The sequence below is a fragment of the Sus scrofa genome, chromosome 17 (assembly GCF_000003025.6).
Source record: "Sus scrofa isolate TJ Tabasco breed Duroc chromosome 17, Sscrofa11.1, whole genome shotgun sequence".
Classification (NCBI taxonomy): domain Eukaryota; kingdom Metazoa; phylum Chordata; class Mammalia; order Artiodactyla; family Suidae; genus Sus; species Sus scrofa.
Genome location: NC_010459.5, coordinates 536,097 through 552,857, shown reverse-complemented (window position 1 = coordinate 552,857; position 16,761 = coordinate 536,097).

The following is a 16,761-nucleotide window of genomic DNA, read 5'->3' as shown; positions in this document are numbered from 1 at the left end:
ACATCACAGTTTTCCAGTTTTCCATCCATCTTTCGAAGTATCTAATGACTCCCTGATTATTAAAACTGCTTGCAGAAAAACTCGTTTTTAGAAGTCAACCTATATGTGATATATATTTTAAATGCTTTTTTTTTTTTTTTTTTTTTTTTTGCTTTTTTTGCTTTTTTTAGGGCTGCACTTATGGCATACGTAAGTTCCTAGGCTAGGGGTCGAATCCAAGCTGTAGCTGCCAGTCTTCTAAGCCACAGCCACAGCAATGTGGGATCAGAGCCAAGCTCACCTCAGCTCATGGCAACGCTGGAGTCTTAACCCACTGAGCGAGGCTAGGGATTGAACCCACATTCTTGTGAATCCTAGTTGGGCTGGTAATCTGCTGAGCCACAACAGGAACTCCCTGTTTACAACTTTTTATTCCTAGGATCTCTCAATCTTTTTCATAATGTTTATGATATTGGTATCTAGTACTTTTGTCCCCACTCAACAGGAAGAAAAACAAGACATTGATTGGGAAACAACCACGCCCAGACTAGAGAAAACAGCCTCATCTCTTAGCAAACTGGAGGAGAGTTCACAGTTCAGAGCCAATGTATTGTTCAGCCCATCGAACATCTCAAGCATTCACTTGATATCTGAAAATTGTGTTTTCAGAAATGCTTCAGAGCTTACTTATTCACTCATCCATCAATTCATTCAACAAATATTTATTAAGGGCCTCTTATGTTCCAGGCACTAGTCATGGCACTTGTCCTCAAGACTCTAGAGGTCCCTGTGGGAAGCCAGCTTCTAGACAAAAAGGCCATGGTATATAGAGATGCAGAACTCAAACAGGAGTCAAATAGATGGATATTTGTGAGGTTTTTTTTTTCCCCAGTTTTACTGAGAAATCAATGACATGTTTCACTGTATAAATTTAAGGCATATAACATGATGGTTTGACTTACATATGTTGTGAAATGGTGACTACATTAGATTCAGGTAACAGCCATCTTTTCAAGTAGATACAATAAAAAGAAAAGAAAATAAGAAAAGGGGAAATTTTTTTCTCCTTCTGATAACTCAAGATTTACTCTCTTACCTGTTTAGAGATGGATATTTGAATTCTAGCTCTGCCACTTTCTTAGCCATTAATCTTAAGTTATTTACATTCTCAGTTTCCATATCTGTAAAATCTGCAGGAGCACGGTACCTATGTCAGAGTTGTGTAAGTTCAGTGAAATCTTCCACGTAAAGCCACTTAGTTCAGTACCAGGCGTATACTAAGCAAGCCAGGAATGTGAGACTGCATACAGTTCAGCAGTAGCTCGCAAAAAGAGCAGAGATTGATGTGACTGAGGGGACAGAGGCATTTCTGTTTCGAGATTTTATGAATATAAATAAACTGTGTTGAAGCCAGCTAACCCAGAACAGCGGGGAGAAATGTCTAGAGTATGTTTGCAGCCATAGAACATTCAACTAAGAAAGACAGAGCGATCCAATTATCTATGGGTCTGAAATCAGAGAGGATCACTCTGACTAAGCACAAAGTGTGCAATAAGATTGGGTTTTTTCCTAGTTCCCTCCTTTTTAAAAAACATTTAAATCCTGATAGAATACACTTCCTATATATGTGTATCCTGTTAGAAAATAGATAAGGGTTTCATAACAGTGTCGTTATTGTTGTATAAGAATGTATATGAAATTCAGAGTTTCCATTGTGGCTCAGGGATAACAAAACCAACTAGTATGCATGAGGACGTGGGTTCAATCCCTGGCCTTGCTCAGTGGATTCAGGATCCGGCATTGCTGTGAGCTGCAGTATAGTTTGCATATACGGTTCAGATGCTGTGTTGCTGCGGCTGTGGTGGAGGCTGGCAGCTGCAGCTCCAATTTGACCCCTAGCCTGGGAATGTTCATATGCTACAGGTGTGGCCCTTAAAAAAAAAAAAAAAGCTACAACAAAACAAAAAGAATGTATGTGATATTCTAAACAGTAAAGCATTGCACAAAACACATGATTACACTAATTTTGAAAGACAAAAAAACAATGTACTCTCTCCAAGAGGTACACCAAGCAGCCCTGATGATTTCCACGAGTGCTCTTCCAGAGCCAGCCAGCTGACCTCTGCTCTTCCCTGCCCCCAACTTCCCACCCCACCCCAATGTGAGTTTGAAAAACCGTAATCTTACCATCAAGGGAACCTGGGCACAGCTGATGAAGGGTAGCCCTGAGAAATAAAATGAATTGAGTTTCATTGAGCAAAAATGAATGAGTCAAGAAAATTCTACAGACTGGTCAGAAATTAGAAAGGGCTTAGGATTTCAGGATCCATCCCCCCGGAGGGAAAGAGAAAGCATGAAAGGAATGAGTGGCATCGCCACTTGCCGCAGGAGGATAAGTTAAAGATCAGAAGATAAAAAATACACTTGCCTGATGGGCAAACACTAGCCAGAGCAACAGTGAGCTAGGACTGATGGGAACCCAAACCAAAGAGCATACAACATGAAAAAAGTAGCTTCAAAAGCTAGTGCTGTCCTGGAGCTTAAGCATTGCCAGAAATCACAGCATTGACAGTGCTTTAAATGTGGGCACTGTCATTTTTGCCTGACTTCCATCTGAATATCTGTGGAGAATCTACTGATGAATAAGTCTTGGGAGGACCAGAAATCCTAGGATTCAGAGGTTGGAACAAGTGAAATAAAGCAATAGAAATTTGTTTCCTGCCCTAGTGTTGGGGCAACCAGTGACCAGTGGCAATAATGTCATGTCTTAACCAGTGTGTCTCTGTGGTTTGGCTTTGCTGAGCTTCTGGCTGCCAGCTGTTCTCTTATCTGACCTGGGGATCTAGCTTGGGTATAGATACAGCGATTCTAAGAGTTGCCTGTTTTTCTTTCGTGATGTAGAGAATGTCTGGGATAGGCAGGGTGTCTCTAGGGTAGGAGGACAATAAGACATTTTGGAAAAAAAAGTGCACAGTTCAACCCTCCTGGTCTAGAAGTTTCAAGGAGAAAACAGGAGACCCAAAGGGAAAGCAAGGAGGGCTGAAGCCAGAATATTCATCCACACACCCCATCCTTTTTGCCTAACCTTGGTGGTATTCCACTGTCTTCTCCTAATTATCACTCCTGGGCCATTTTGGAGCTGCTGAAACTAAGGCAAGGGAAGCAGAGAAAGCCCCTTTTACTTTCGGGTTTCACTTTATTCAAATGGATGGTTCTAAATCACCCCCTTTCCACCAAGTTTAGGTGAAAAGGCTTTTTTTTTAAAGATCTCAGAGTGTTGCATTTGCATTCCCTGTCAGGATGAACTGATAATGAAGAAAATTAAATTTAATCTCCTCTGCAGAATGTTGGCAAAGGGAATTTAGAAAGCATGTTGTTAGCCTGTGAAGAAATACAGAAGCCAATATTTGGTGAACCACAAGTAGTTACACGTTTCTCCCTGGCTGTCACTTAAGAAGGGGCCATCACAACTGCCTGATGTTGAAAATTGTGTTTGCCATTGATTTTCTAATGTGCTGGTAGGAATATTGTTAGACACTGTTAATTTAAAGCCCCCTGTAATTACACTTCTTGCAAAAGTGATTCTAATCATATTTTCTATGCCAAAGCCTTGTCCCCACATATTCCTCCATGGTAAATCTGAAGGTTGTCTGCAGCAATTGCTTCACAAGCAATGTGTAAAATGCCACAAAGAATTTTCCTTTAATTAATGAATTACACACTGCATCACTCTGATGGAGGTCATCTTAATCATTTTCCTTTCCTACTGGAGTGAAAAACTTTCATGTGTGGGACAAATTCAAGGTTGGGGAGTGTTATCAGTGGGGTTACTAAAGTCCAAGCTCTGAGCTGTCTACTAGGTGACATCACATTTGGAGGTTATAGATCCAAGAATAATCTACTGCCATGAAGTTGTAATTACCCTTGATTCATATTTTCTTAGATATCACATTAGCGTCTATTACTTTTGCTTCCACTCACTCGGTACTTAATCAAAACAGTCTTGTGATAATATCTTACATTGTTGATGTTTCTTATTTCTCTTTTATTGCCAATCCATGTGTTCTACTCCAGCGCCACTTAATGCTGGCCTTAAACATATATCTGTTAAGTAGCAAGTGAAACTTAACTACACACCTAAGACTCTGTACAATGCCAAGAACCCAGGATTGACTTCAAGTGGCCACTACTGCTAAAAGTTATTGATTTAAACCCTGGATTCAAATTCCAGGCATTAGGTTTGATATTTTTCTCAAAATAATGGAGGATTTTAAAAAAATTTTCTTGGTGTATAGTTGACTTACAATGTTGTATTTGTTTCAGGTATACAGCAAAGAGTCAGTTACACATATAAGTATGTCCATACTTTTTTCCCATATAGTTTATTACAAACTATTTAGCAGTGCTATATAGTGGGTATCTGTGCTATACAGTGGGTTCTTATTAATTATCTATTTTATACGGTAGAGTGTATATGTTTTTCCCATCAGCAAGTGGAAATAAAGCTATACTACACGTGGGCATTATAGAGAAGCACACAGGGCCTTAACCAAGGTTAGATGATGGTCAAGTACAAGAGCAAAGTGAAAGCAAGTGATGAACATAGAAGTCTCTCACGTCCTCCCTTGGAAAAGAGTTCCTGAAGTTCTGGCCTTTCAGTATCTCTCCTACTCACAATGCCTGCTGTGTGCTACAAAGCAAAAGCAGATTTTACTCCAGCTCCTTGGCATAATCTCTTCCTGTGAATTCCCTTATAATATCTACAAGGTTTTTATACCCCAAAGAAATATAAAACCCAAGATATCCTAGGAAAAGTCAGAATAACCTCACCCTCAGCTTAACCCCTGAGGGCCAAACATTTAATTTCAGAGTTTGGTACTGCAAAAAGGAAAAAGTCATGTAAAGAAAAACAAACAAAACAAAACCAGCCCACTGATTCTTTGTCCCTTTCCGTTCCTTCTTCGTTTGAAGTGAAAATTTCTCTTCAGAAATCAAAAACAAATAAAATCCCCAGAAAACCTCTCCTAAGTTGGCTTCCAGCACCGAGCCTCCCTCTGCTGCCCATTATGGGAGTAAAAACCTCCAAAGCCTGACAAATAAATCATTCTGAAAGCTGGTGCTTCCCAAGGGTAACATCAGAGATTATCAGTCAGGCAGAAATGTTAACATCCATTTTCCCAACATTGTGAGGCCTTTTGTTAGTGCTGCTTTTTTCTTTGCAGAAAAGGCACAGTGCTCTGCATTATGGGGGCATTTTATGCAAATAGCAGTTAACTGTGTGTGAAACTGCTCCATCAGTCTCAGGCAGATGCCCCTTACAGGAGAATTTGCGTCCTATTGCAGAGCCAAAAGCACTGAAGCCCCATGTCCCCATACCCAGGTGGAAATGGTCAGGCTTTGAACAAGATGAGATCTCAGTGGTGGTCCAGGTAAGGGGAGCTCTCCCCAACAGCAGGAGAAGGATTCTTCCCTGTCTCCTCCATTCCTCAGGATGAAAAGCTGGTCAGATCCTGGTCAATCTAACACTGGGATCATGGGCTGCCAAAGCTGGAAGCACTTTGATTTTATCTATTCATCTCAGCAGGGAAGCCAAAGCCTGGAAAGGTGATGGGACTTGTCCAAGGTCAGAGAGCCCATTCATAGGGAATCAGGACCAGAACCTATACGTGCAGGGCCACATATTGCCTATATTCATTCATTTCTTTAATAAGGAAAAATATCAATGTTGGAGCACTTTTCAGGGTTCCAGAGAGAGAACAGAGTGAGATGCATTCTGTGCCCCTGGAAGGCACTCATAGTCCAGAAGAGGTGTGGTGGGGGGAGTAAAATGATAGATATAATGGCAAGAGATTGAAGCTCCGTGCTTATCATCTGGGAACCAGTTAGATAAATTGTGGTGCATCTATATGGCATAATAGCAACAGTTGTTCAAACAGTCCTGGGCACATCTACTGGATTGATGTATAAAGGTCTTCAAGTTGTATTGGTGAGTGAAAAAAGCAAAGTGTTTCTCAAATGTAAAATGACAGGTTAGATTTGATCAGTGGCTTCCCAACATTTTAAAAAATTATGGCAAAATATATATAACATAAAATTTACCATTTTAACCATTTTAAGTTCAATGGTATTAAGTATATTCACATTGTTGTGCAACTGTCACCACTGTCTCCAGAACTTTTTCATCTCCCCAATCTGAAACTTTGTACCCATGAAATATTAACCTCCTGTTCCTCCCCCCACCTCTTGCAGCCCCTGGCAGCTGCCATTCTATTTTCTATCACTATGAATTTAACTATTCCATGAAACTTATATAAGCAGGAGCATGAAGTATCTGTCCTTTTGTGACCAGCTTATTTCACTCACAGCATCTTCAGGTTCATCCGTATTGTAGCATGTTTCAAAGTTTTATTCCTTTTTGAGGCTGCATAGTGTCCCAATATATGCATATACCATGTTTTATTTATCTAGTTGTTTGTTAATGGACTGTTTCGATTGCTTTCATCTCTTGGCCACTGTGAATGGTGCTGTTATGAACTTGGGTTTAGAAATATTTCTTCAAGCCCTCCCTTTTGATTCTTTTGGTTAAATACCGAAAAATAGAATTGCTGGATCATATTATGATTCTAATTTTAACTTTTTGGGGAACCTCTGTACTATTTTCCGTAGTGATTGCACCATTTTACATTCTCCCTGATGGTGTACAAGGTTTCCAGTTTCTCACTGTCCTTACCAATACTTATTATTTTCTGTTATTTTATTTTGTTTTTTTGTCTTTTGTCTTTTTAGGGCTGTACCCATGGCATATGGAAATTCCCAGGCTAGGGGTCAAATAAGAGCTGCATTTGCTAACCTACACCACAGCCACAGCAACATGGGATCCAAGCCGTGTCTGTGACCTACACCACAGCTCATGGCAACGCCTGATCCTTAACCCACTGAGCAAGGCCAGGGATTGAACCCACGTCCTCATGGATACTAGCAGAGTTCGTTATCCACTGAGCCACAAAGGGAACTCCTGTTTTGTTTTGTTTTAAATACCATCTTATTAGGTGCAAAGTTATATCTCACAGTGGTTTTGAGTTGCATTTCCCTAATGATTAGTGATGTTGAGCATTTTCTCATGTGCATATTGTCTATCTGTATATTTTCTGTGGAGAAATGTCTATTCAAGTCTTTTGCTTATATTTTTATTGGGTTATCTGTTTTTTTGTTGTTGAGTTCTAACCTTTTAAAAAGCTGTGGAAATGCCTATCTTTAATGAAATTGTATATCAAAGTCCAATATACAAAATAGGAAAAGGCAGATCTGCTCTGGCTGAATTGGATTCATGAGGAGGGCGTAGAGCTCAGACCCAGACCCACCCCAGGGCTTCACATACTGTCTCTCTCCCCCTATTTGTCCTGTGCATCCCCCCAACAGGAGGGGCTCTCTGGGACACCTCCATGCATGCCTCAGGCCCATAGAACTGAGCAGGTTTAAAAACTATTAACTAAATAATCTCTAGATTACCTCTCAGGTAAAAGTCTGTGTTGATGGGAAAAACTACCAAAGTTTAGTCTGCATAAAGGATATCTATTTAAAGTAAAGGAACTTTCATTATACTTATTTTCAGAAGGTTCACTGTGACATTCATTCCCTTCCAGAAGGACCCTTAGATTTAACACATGAGTCAGTTTTATGCAATATTCTGAAATACTGTGAACATTTTTTTCTTGGTCATGTTACCAGATTCTGGTAGTTACCACATTCTTTATCTCCTTTAGCTCAGCATAGCCTTTGGTGTAAGTGCTTGGTGTAAGTCTACTTGCAAAGTTTTTAAAAATAATTATCTATAAGAATTTTCCCTAGATTAGATGAATTAAAAAATTTCTCTTACTTCCTTCTCTCCTCCCTGTATCCACCCCACCTCCCTTTTCAGTGGGACTTGATGACTCCTCCCACCAAGAGGTGGAATCTTTTCTTCCATTCCCTGAGTCTGGGCTGGCCTGATGATGGCTTTGATCACTAGAATGAGGTGAAGATGGTGTCAGGCCAGTTCTGAGCCTCATTTCTGCTCTCATTCTTGAAATCCTATCCAGCCACAGTGAAAACAAACCTGGCTTTGCCTGCCTGATCATAAGAACCAAGTGGTTCCATCACCTTGGTGCCCTAGGCCACAGCCAACCAACAGCCAGTCAATAGCCACATGTGTCACTGAGGCCATCCTAGCTAATTCAGCCCCCAGCCACCTTACCCTCTGACCAAAGTTTATAATCGAGCCCATTAGAGATACATAGAACTGATCAATTGGACCATAAAGTCAAAAGCAATGATGAATACTTCTCCAAGATCACTGAGATTTTGTGTGGTTTTTTCCCATGGTGATAACTAACTGATATTATCACTGACTACTTCTTATAATAAAACCAAACCAAAAGAGACAGAAAAGATGGTGAATTAGAAATAGCAGGTTTGAGAGCCAATTGAATCCTCTTAAACTGAAAACCTTCTCTCAGCACCAGTTCTTTGACAGGTCCTTTGTCTTTCACTATCAAAAGGAAAACACCACAACTTGATTTGATTTGGGGATTTGCAGAAACCACAAAATGGCCTGGAAAGAATTTCTTATTTTAAAATACTCAGAAATGGGGACTATATCTCCATCACAAAGCATTTGACTACAAAATACTCAGAGATGGATAGAAACAAGGAAATGTGCCTTGCAGCAGTTTGGCCCCTTAACCCAATGTGCCTGCATTTGATAACCATATTTCTATATGGGAACCTCAAGTTTCACCAGCAGTATTTCAAGAAAATATCATCTGAAGTCATTTTAGGGAGCATACGCCTTTGTTTCTATTTAACTATTAACTGTAGTTAAAAACAAAAGTAAAAAGCAAGACAGACACATTATATATAATGCCCTTTCCAAATCAGAGAGCAAGGTCTACAGTTGATTAAGCTTTCAACATCCCCAAATATGTGCTGTTTCTGCAAAAATAAGCTAAGATCTCAAAATATATTCTCTCTGTGGAGCAAAAGGGTTTAGCATTCTCTTTGTCAATAGTTCAGTTCATCCCCTGCAGTCATTACCATGGTTAATTACAGGCCAATATTCCCCAGTGTCAGATGGTCACCACAGCTCAGCCTTCTGGCTCCCATCTCCTTAAAGGCTGGAAGGTCTTCCCTTTGAGAGAGTTAAGCAGGAATAAGGAAAGTGAGACTAATTTATGCAAATGTATGCAACATAAATCAGATTGTGTCTGCCAAATAGCACAAATAGTTGGGGTGATTTAGTGCTTTTCCACACTGCACAGAAAGAGTTCCAGACACCAGATCTTTAGTTTGATGGCAATGTACCTGGGTCACCAACTAGATTTCACCACAGTAATTTGTTCCTTTACCTTTAAAAAACAAACAGGCACAATTCAATCTAATGTGCAACTCGAATAAGTAAATCCACAAAGGGAGCTTCCGTGTTTGGAATAAATTATGACCTGCAGAGAGTTACAATCAGGATAATTTTAACTTGAGATAAAGTAGAATTAAAAGAATTTTCTAAGGGGAAAAGTGGAGTGAGAGCTTGGTCAACATTGGTAAATATCACAGAGCTATAGAAGAATGGGGGAGGGACTGAAAGGAAGCAGTGAGTTTTTGTGAAATTTTTAAGCTCAAAGACAGTAAAATAATGGTGATTTAAGCCAAATAAGAGTGGGTTTAGAAATGAATGGAAATAGAATAAGTAAAACGGTGGGAATGTTTATAGGAAACTTTGGTAGGAAAGATAAGAAATGCAGATATAGCTTAAAGAGCATGACAGGTCAAGGAAAGGATTTTTTTTTTTTTTTTTGGTGAGCAGACTAATGAATCACAGAAGCATGATTAACCCCGAGGCAGCGAGTAGAGAGAGAGACTGAAGTTTCCAGAGAGAAAGGGAGCAAAAGATTGTCCTAAAACTGGCAGTGGGAAAAGGGATTCAGAACGTGTTTATACAGCAGGTTAAAACTTACACCTTAGGTGTTTAAACATGTAAATTTTTCTCCTTTTCTCTAATGGAATCTAATTTAGCTCATGAGACTCCATTTCAACTCTGTATCTGTGTCACTTTTGATTTAAAACAGGGTCAATTCAAGATTTAAACTCAGGCAGTTGAATATTAAAGCTTGTCCTTCTCCCTCTTCTTCCCTCTTCCCTGGGAGGGATATGAATTTCCCAGGGGTCTGTCTGCTGTCCTGGTACCTTGTCTCCTCTGCAGTGCAGGTGGATGCACCTGGTTAAGGGCATCCTCATGCCATGACAGGTGCTGCTGATCTCTGGTCCCACCACAGTTTCTGGTTTCATGCTCCATCAGCTCTGCATCCTCCTCAACTGGACCCCACTGTGGTTTCCATATGCTCAACCACATTCTGGAAGACAGGGGACCCCACATTGTACTCTAAGGCCCATCAGCCTACTCACCACACTTCAGACATTGCACATCCATGCACACATAAGAACTTCTCTACAATGATTTGAGTCCCCAGCTATAGCTTGTATACCAAACAATGGTCCCTTTTGTCTGGAATTCCTTAAACTTTTCTGGGGCTTTCTGATTCTTCCTCGTGAGCCAGAGAATGTAGGGAGATCCCCTTCTCAGGCAACCTCTGGTTGATAAACCCCTGCCATTTTCCACCCATCCTTCCTGTTGAGCCAGCTACAGGAACTTCCATGGCTATTCCCAGTGGGCAGATGCTGCTTTTTGGATTTGGAGGAAGAAGTGCTCATAGTGTTAATACTTTTATTATTTTAAAATATTGAAAATTGGGAGTTCCCATCATAGCTCAGCAGAAACAAACCTGATTAGTATCTGTGAGGATGCAGATTCGATCCTGGCCCTGCTCAGTGGGTTAAGGATCCGGCATTGACCTGAGCTGTGGTGTTGAAGACGTGGCTTGGATCCCATGTTGCTGTGGCTGTGCCATAGGTTGGCACCTATAACTCTGATTCAACCCCTAGCCTGGGAACCTCTATATGCTGTGGGTGCAGTTCTAAAAAGACCAAAAAAAATATATTGAAAATGACTAACTCTGAATTCCGCTGAAGAATCTAAAACAGAAAAAAATTATAAGCTAAAGGCAGGTTGGAAATAAGTGCTAGTAAAAAATACATCAGTGAGTATGTTCACTCCTGATCCCCATAGGAGTCCCTCAAATCCCGATCGTTAGCTCTGGAGGCCCTCATCCTTCCTCTTCCAGAAAGCAGTGTCTCAGGTGGCATACCATCTTTGTCAACAAAACTGCCAAGAACGGTAAGGGGGTTGAGATTTTACTCTACTTGCAAACTAGCAAGTTAACCTATGATCATGGATGTTGACCTAAGACATCAGACTCCTGGGTCAGAGACAACTTTGTTACAGCAACAGCAGTAGATAGAGCATTAGCACTTGGAAAACACTGATCCTCCAAGTCTCAGATTCCAGTGAGTGACATGAGTGGATTAAGTTACAGGAGAGGAACCTTGAGCTTGGGGAATCCAAATTGTCTATAATGGGCAGTATGCATGCCTGTCCTTTGTTCTTCAGGGACACATTATCTCTGTCTTGAAAAGACTGTTTGCTATAGAAACATGCTGGAAAAGATAGTCCAGAACAAATGCAGTCATAGTCTCTGCTTATAAAGTGTACAGAAATGCCAGAAACCAATGGAGAATTACCTCCCAACAGGCGGGACCCTTTCTATAGTGTTCAGTAATCTATAGAATTTTTACAATTACATTGTTTTGCTATTTCATTGAGAACTTGGAAGAGAAAAAGAGTCAAGCGTGTGGGTTTAGAATGTCATTTTTGTTGCTGAAATCCTGAAATTTGCCTGAACTTTGTTATAATGAACATGATCTACTCTCAGAATACAAAAAAAATAAAGTTCATTTTTCAAAAGCAAAATTTTTCCTTATGGATACAATAGAGTTTATCATGTCACATTGGTTTTACTATTTATTGTTTCTGAGTACTTATGATTGCATTTTACCCAAATGGCCCTAGTGAACGTCACTCACCATATTTATTACTGTAGATGGAGGGAGAGGTTGAGAGAAGCTGCGCTTGAAAATAGAAATGTCATGTGGAAATACAGTAGTCTTGTCTCAACCATAGCATGGCAACTCTTGCATTATATGTCCATATCTGAACCACAGTTCTGTAGGAGGAGAAATTCCCCCTAAACAGTAGAAGAGGGGGACTAGTTTCTAGAGGCAGAGACCCCAGGGAAAGTTGAATCTCTGATTTGATCAAGCTGCCCTTTCCCAAAAGCTCCTCCATCCATTTCTAAGATGGCAAAACCTTGGTTTGATTTAAAGAGAAAAAATTGTCCTCTTTCCATCTTCATTCTAAACTGTCTTTGATGGCTCCAAAGTCCCTAGAATGTTAGTTTTTCTATGTTCTCTTACGCAGCCCTCATTCCTTTGCACTCTGTCTGATTTGGGTTGGCCTTATCTGTTCCCAGGAGGTCAATTACCTTGTATAGATTGCTCTACCAATGTAGTTGCTTCCCATATATTGACTTACCCAAGTCACTCCTAGTTCAGATAATTTATAAGGGTTTAGGTTGGCTTTATGGTTTTTTAAAAGGTTGTGTGATATGTTACATCCTTTCTAGAAGAAAGAATTAACCTTTAACATATGAACTTTGGCACATGATGGGCCCTTCATAAATATTTATTGAATGAGTGTGTGAATACACTAGATAAGAAAACAGGTGTTTTAAACTGATAGTGTTTAAAGATAATATGTCTTTATTTGTAAATAGTGCTTTTATATATTATAGTTCAAGATGAACTATTCTTCATACCAATGATTAATGCAGTTTCCTCCCATGCTGGCGATGAATTTGTACTGAGTGATCTACCTTTTACTCTTTTATCTGGGCTTCTTTGTGAAATGAATGCCACACACCAGTGGATCAATAGAAGAAGCTTCTGTCTCCATGTTTTTTCTTTTCCAGGGCGTACCTCCTCCCACTCTCCTTAAATGCCACCAATTCAGTGGAGGATGAGATAATCTGATTATGAAACAGGACACAATTAACTGTTGTCTTATGGGGATTGAAATCATGACCTTTTGTGTATTTCGTGTAGTAACCAGGGAAAAAATGTCTTTGCATTTGTATTTATAGGAGTTGGCTAAACACTCAGCATTTACATGGATGCCTTGAGGAAGGGTTTCAAGAGCTAGACAGGGAAATACTGCTTTTACTCACAACCAAATTTTGAGCTTTATATTCAGTTATTACTAGCAAGGAAAATCTTGAAATATGATTGAGGTCACCTACATTTCCTAACTGTGTATTTCATACATCAGACAGAAGAGACAGGATAGGAGAAAGAAAAGAAAGAAAATGTAATGTAATTGAAACATGTGTGCAATGTCTGCATCTTCTGCCTCAGAAGTCTCTGTCTCTTTTGCCCAAAATTACTTTCAGAAAGTATTAGTTTCCTATAGTCGGCTTAAAGTCTTCCTGGAATGTCATGGCTAAAAATGAATCAAATTCCTGACTAATTTCCTCCAAAACAAGACAATACAAGATGATATTACACTGCTTGCTTCAGCCCAGAGCTCCTCCTATCTAAAAATAAATAAGGATATTTAACATGAAAGAATTCTAAGCCTTTAAAGAAATCTCGGTTTTAGTTGTTACATGAAACTCTGGGGTGCCTAGAGTCAGCTATATTTGTCCTGGCTTTGTGGTAGTTTTAGGCACTTCTAGCATACCAAAGAGACATCTTGTTTAAATTACCAAGGTTCTGTGCTTTTAGAAGACAATGGATTAGGAACAAGGCGCCTCAACCAGACTCCTGCTCTTTCTGAGCATGGGCATAACCTCCAGACAAGCTGGAAACTTCAAATGAATTTCAAGTTTGGTTGAATGTCACCTCCTCACTGTTTTGTCACTGTTCTGAAACTTAAACCTTAAAATTGAGGCATACTTTATTTTTAAACTATATTCTGTATATTTGGAAAATGTGTTTTCTATATATTTTTGCATTTTTTCCTTATATTCCTATACCTCAGTGGACTTTACACTCAGTTCATTTGTACCTCATTTTGGAAAGCAAGTTGGTAAATGTATCAAAAGTCTGAGACTGTTCACAGCTTTCCTTCAAGTAAATCCAGACCTGGGATTCTTTCCTAAGCAAAGCATCCTAAACGTCCAAAATGTTCATGCAGCATTATAATATTGAAAAGGACCTAAGTCTCTGACAAGAAGGTGTACAAAGCATAATTATATTTACAAAAGGTTTTTAATAACATTGGCAAATGTTTGTTTTTTCTATTAACTGAAAATTGGATGCAAAATTATTTATATAATCATAGTATACATAGCAATCCACAATCCTGGCAGCTAGTAAGCATTTTATAAATATTTGCTAAATGAATCAAGGAATGAATCACAACTATGTTATAAAGAAAAAACTCTTGCATAGAAAAAGAGGCTAAAACAATATTTATATATGGATATATTATCTGTGGATAATAAAACTAGGCACAATTTTTTCCTATCTGTTATAAATTATTATAATTAACACATTTTTATAATAAGAAAAATGAATTTATTATGTAAAAGAAATATGTTTTAGGAGAATATTCTAAAGACTAACATATAAGAGAAATTCAACTGAATATTTAAGACTTCATATTTGATAACTTTTTAAAAATTTTTCTACAGCAACATCCTTGTCTTATGGAAGTTCTCAGGGCAGGGTTTGAATCTGAGCTTCAGCAATACTCAATCCTTTAACTCACTGCACCAGGCTGGGAATCAAATCCATGTCTCCACAGTGTCCTGAGCCTCTGCAGTTGGATTCTATTTTTTTTTTTTTTTTTTTTTCTTTTTAGGCCCGCACCTATGGCATATGGAAGTTCCCAGGCTAGGGGTCAAATTGGAGCTGCAGCCACAGGCCTATGCCACAGCCACAGTAACATGGGATCCAAGCCACTCTGTGACTTATACCACATCTCCCAGCAATACTGGATCCTTAACCCACTGAGCAAGGCCAGGGATCAAACCCGTGTCCTCATGGATACTAGTTGGGTTTGTTATCGCTGAGCCACAACAGGAACTCCAGATTCCTTAAAAAAAATTTTTTTTTTTAATTTAAAGTAAGGTTGATTTACAGTGCTGTATAGCAAAGTGACCCATAGATGTGTATATATGCATTCCCTTTCTTACATTATCTTCCATCATGGTCTATCCCAAGAGACTGGATATAGTTCCCTGTGCTATGCAGTAGGACTTCATTGCTTATCCATTCTAAATGTAACAGTTTGCATCTACTAACCCCAAACCCCCAGTTCATCCCACTTCCCACTTTGTTCTCCATGTCTGTGAGTCTGTTTCTGTTTTGTAGGTAGGTTCATTTGTGCCATATTTTAGATTTCAAAAGTGATATCATATGGTATTTGTTTTTTTCTTTCTAACTTAGTATGAGAGTCTTTAGTTGCATCCATGTTGCTGCAACTGGCATTATTTCATTCTTTTTATGGCTGAATAGTATTCCATTGTGTATATGTACCACATCTTCTTAATCCATTCATCTGTAGACAGACATTTAGGTTGCTTCCATGTCTTGCCTATTATGAATAGAGCTGCTATGAACATAGGCATGCATGTATATTTATTTTTGTAGTTTTTCTGGATATATGTCCAAGAATGGGATTGCTGGATCATATAGTAGTTCTATATTCAATTTCCTGAGGTACCTCCATATTATTTTCCATAATATTTGTACCAATTTACATTCCCATCAACAGTGTAGGAGAGCTCCCTTTTCTCCATACCCTCTCCAGCATTTGTTATTTGTAGTCTTATTAAAGATGGCCATTCTGAACCTTGTGAGGTGATACCTCATTATAGCTTTGATTTGTATTTCTCTAATAATTAGTGATACTGAGTATTTTTTCATGTGCCTACTGGTCGTCTATATGTCTTCTTTGGAGAAATGTCTATAGAGGTCTTCTGCCCATTTTTAAATTGGGTTGTTTGGGGTTTTCTTCTGTTGTTGTAGAGTTCTCTGAGTTCTTTGTATATTTTGGATATTAAGCCCTTGTTGGTTTCATCATTTGCAACTATTTTCTCCCATTTCATAAGTTGTCTTTTCATTTTTTTTCAATGGTTGTCTTTGCTATGCAAAAGCTTGTAAGTTTGATTAGGTCACATTTGTTTATTTTTATTTTTATTGGGAAACTGACCCAAGAAAACATTGGTACAGTTTATGTCGGAAAATGTTTTGCTTGCGTTCTCTTCTAGGAGTTCATGATGTCATGTATTATATTTAAATTTTTAAGCCATTTTAAATTTATTTTTGTGAGTTGAGTGAGGGTATGCAGTTGGATTCGTAACCTACTACACCAGAGCAGGAATTCTGACAATTTTTAAAAAATACAATCTATAAGGATAAACTACATTTTTTGAGAAATGTCATGCATGGCAATAAAATATTGTCTATCATCCTAATCATAGGTACCCTTTATTGAGTACCCAATTTATGTCAGGTTACAAGATAACATATTTCATTGTTGTGTGGGTCTCACCCTATTAATAGTGATACTATTAGTTAGGCATGCTTGAGATACTCACCTAAGCCCTATTACTTATGGCAGCCCCTACAGACATTTCCCCAAGCTGAACCAATGTTATGGTTGGTCCGGCCCTTTTGGTTTTTATCATGATTGCAGAATGCACCGTAGCAACAACCATCAGGGAACTTTGAAAAACAAGATGCAGTATTCACAAGTCCTGGAGGGTACCAGGTATGCCCAAGGGCAACACA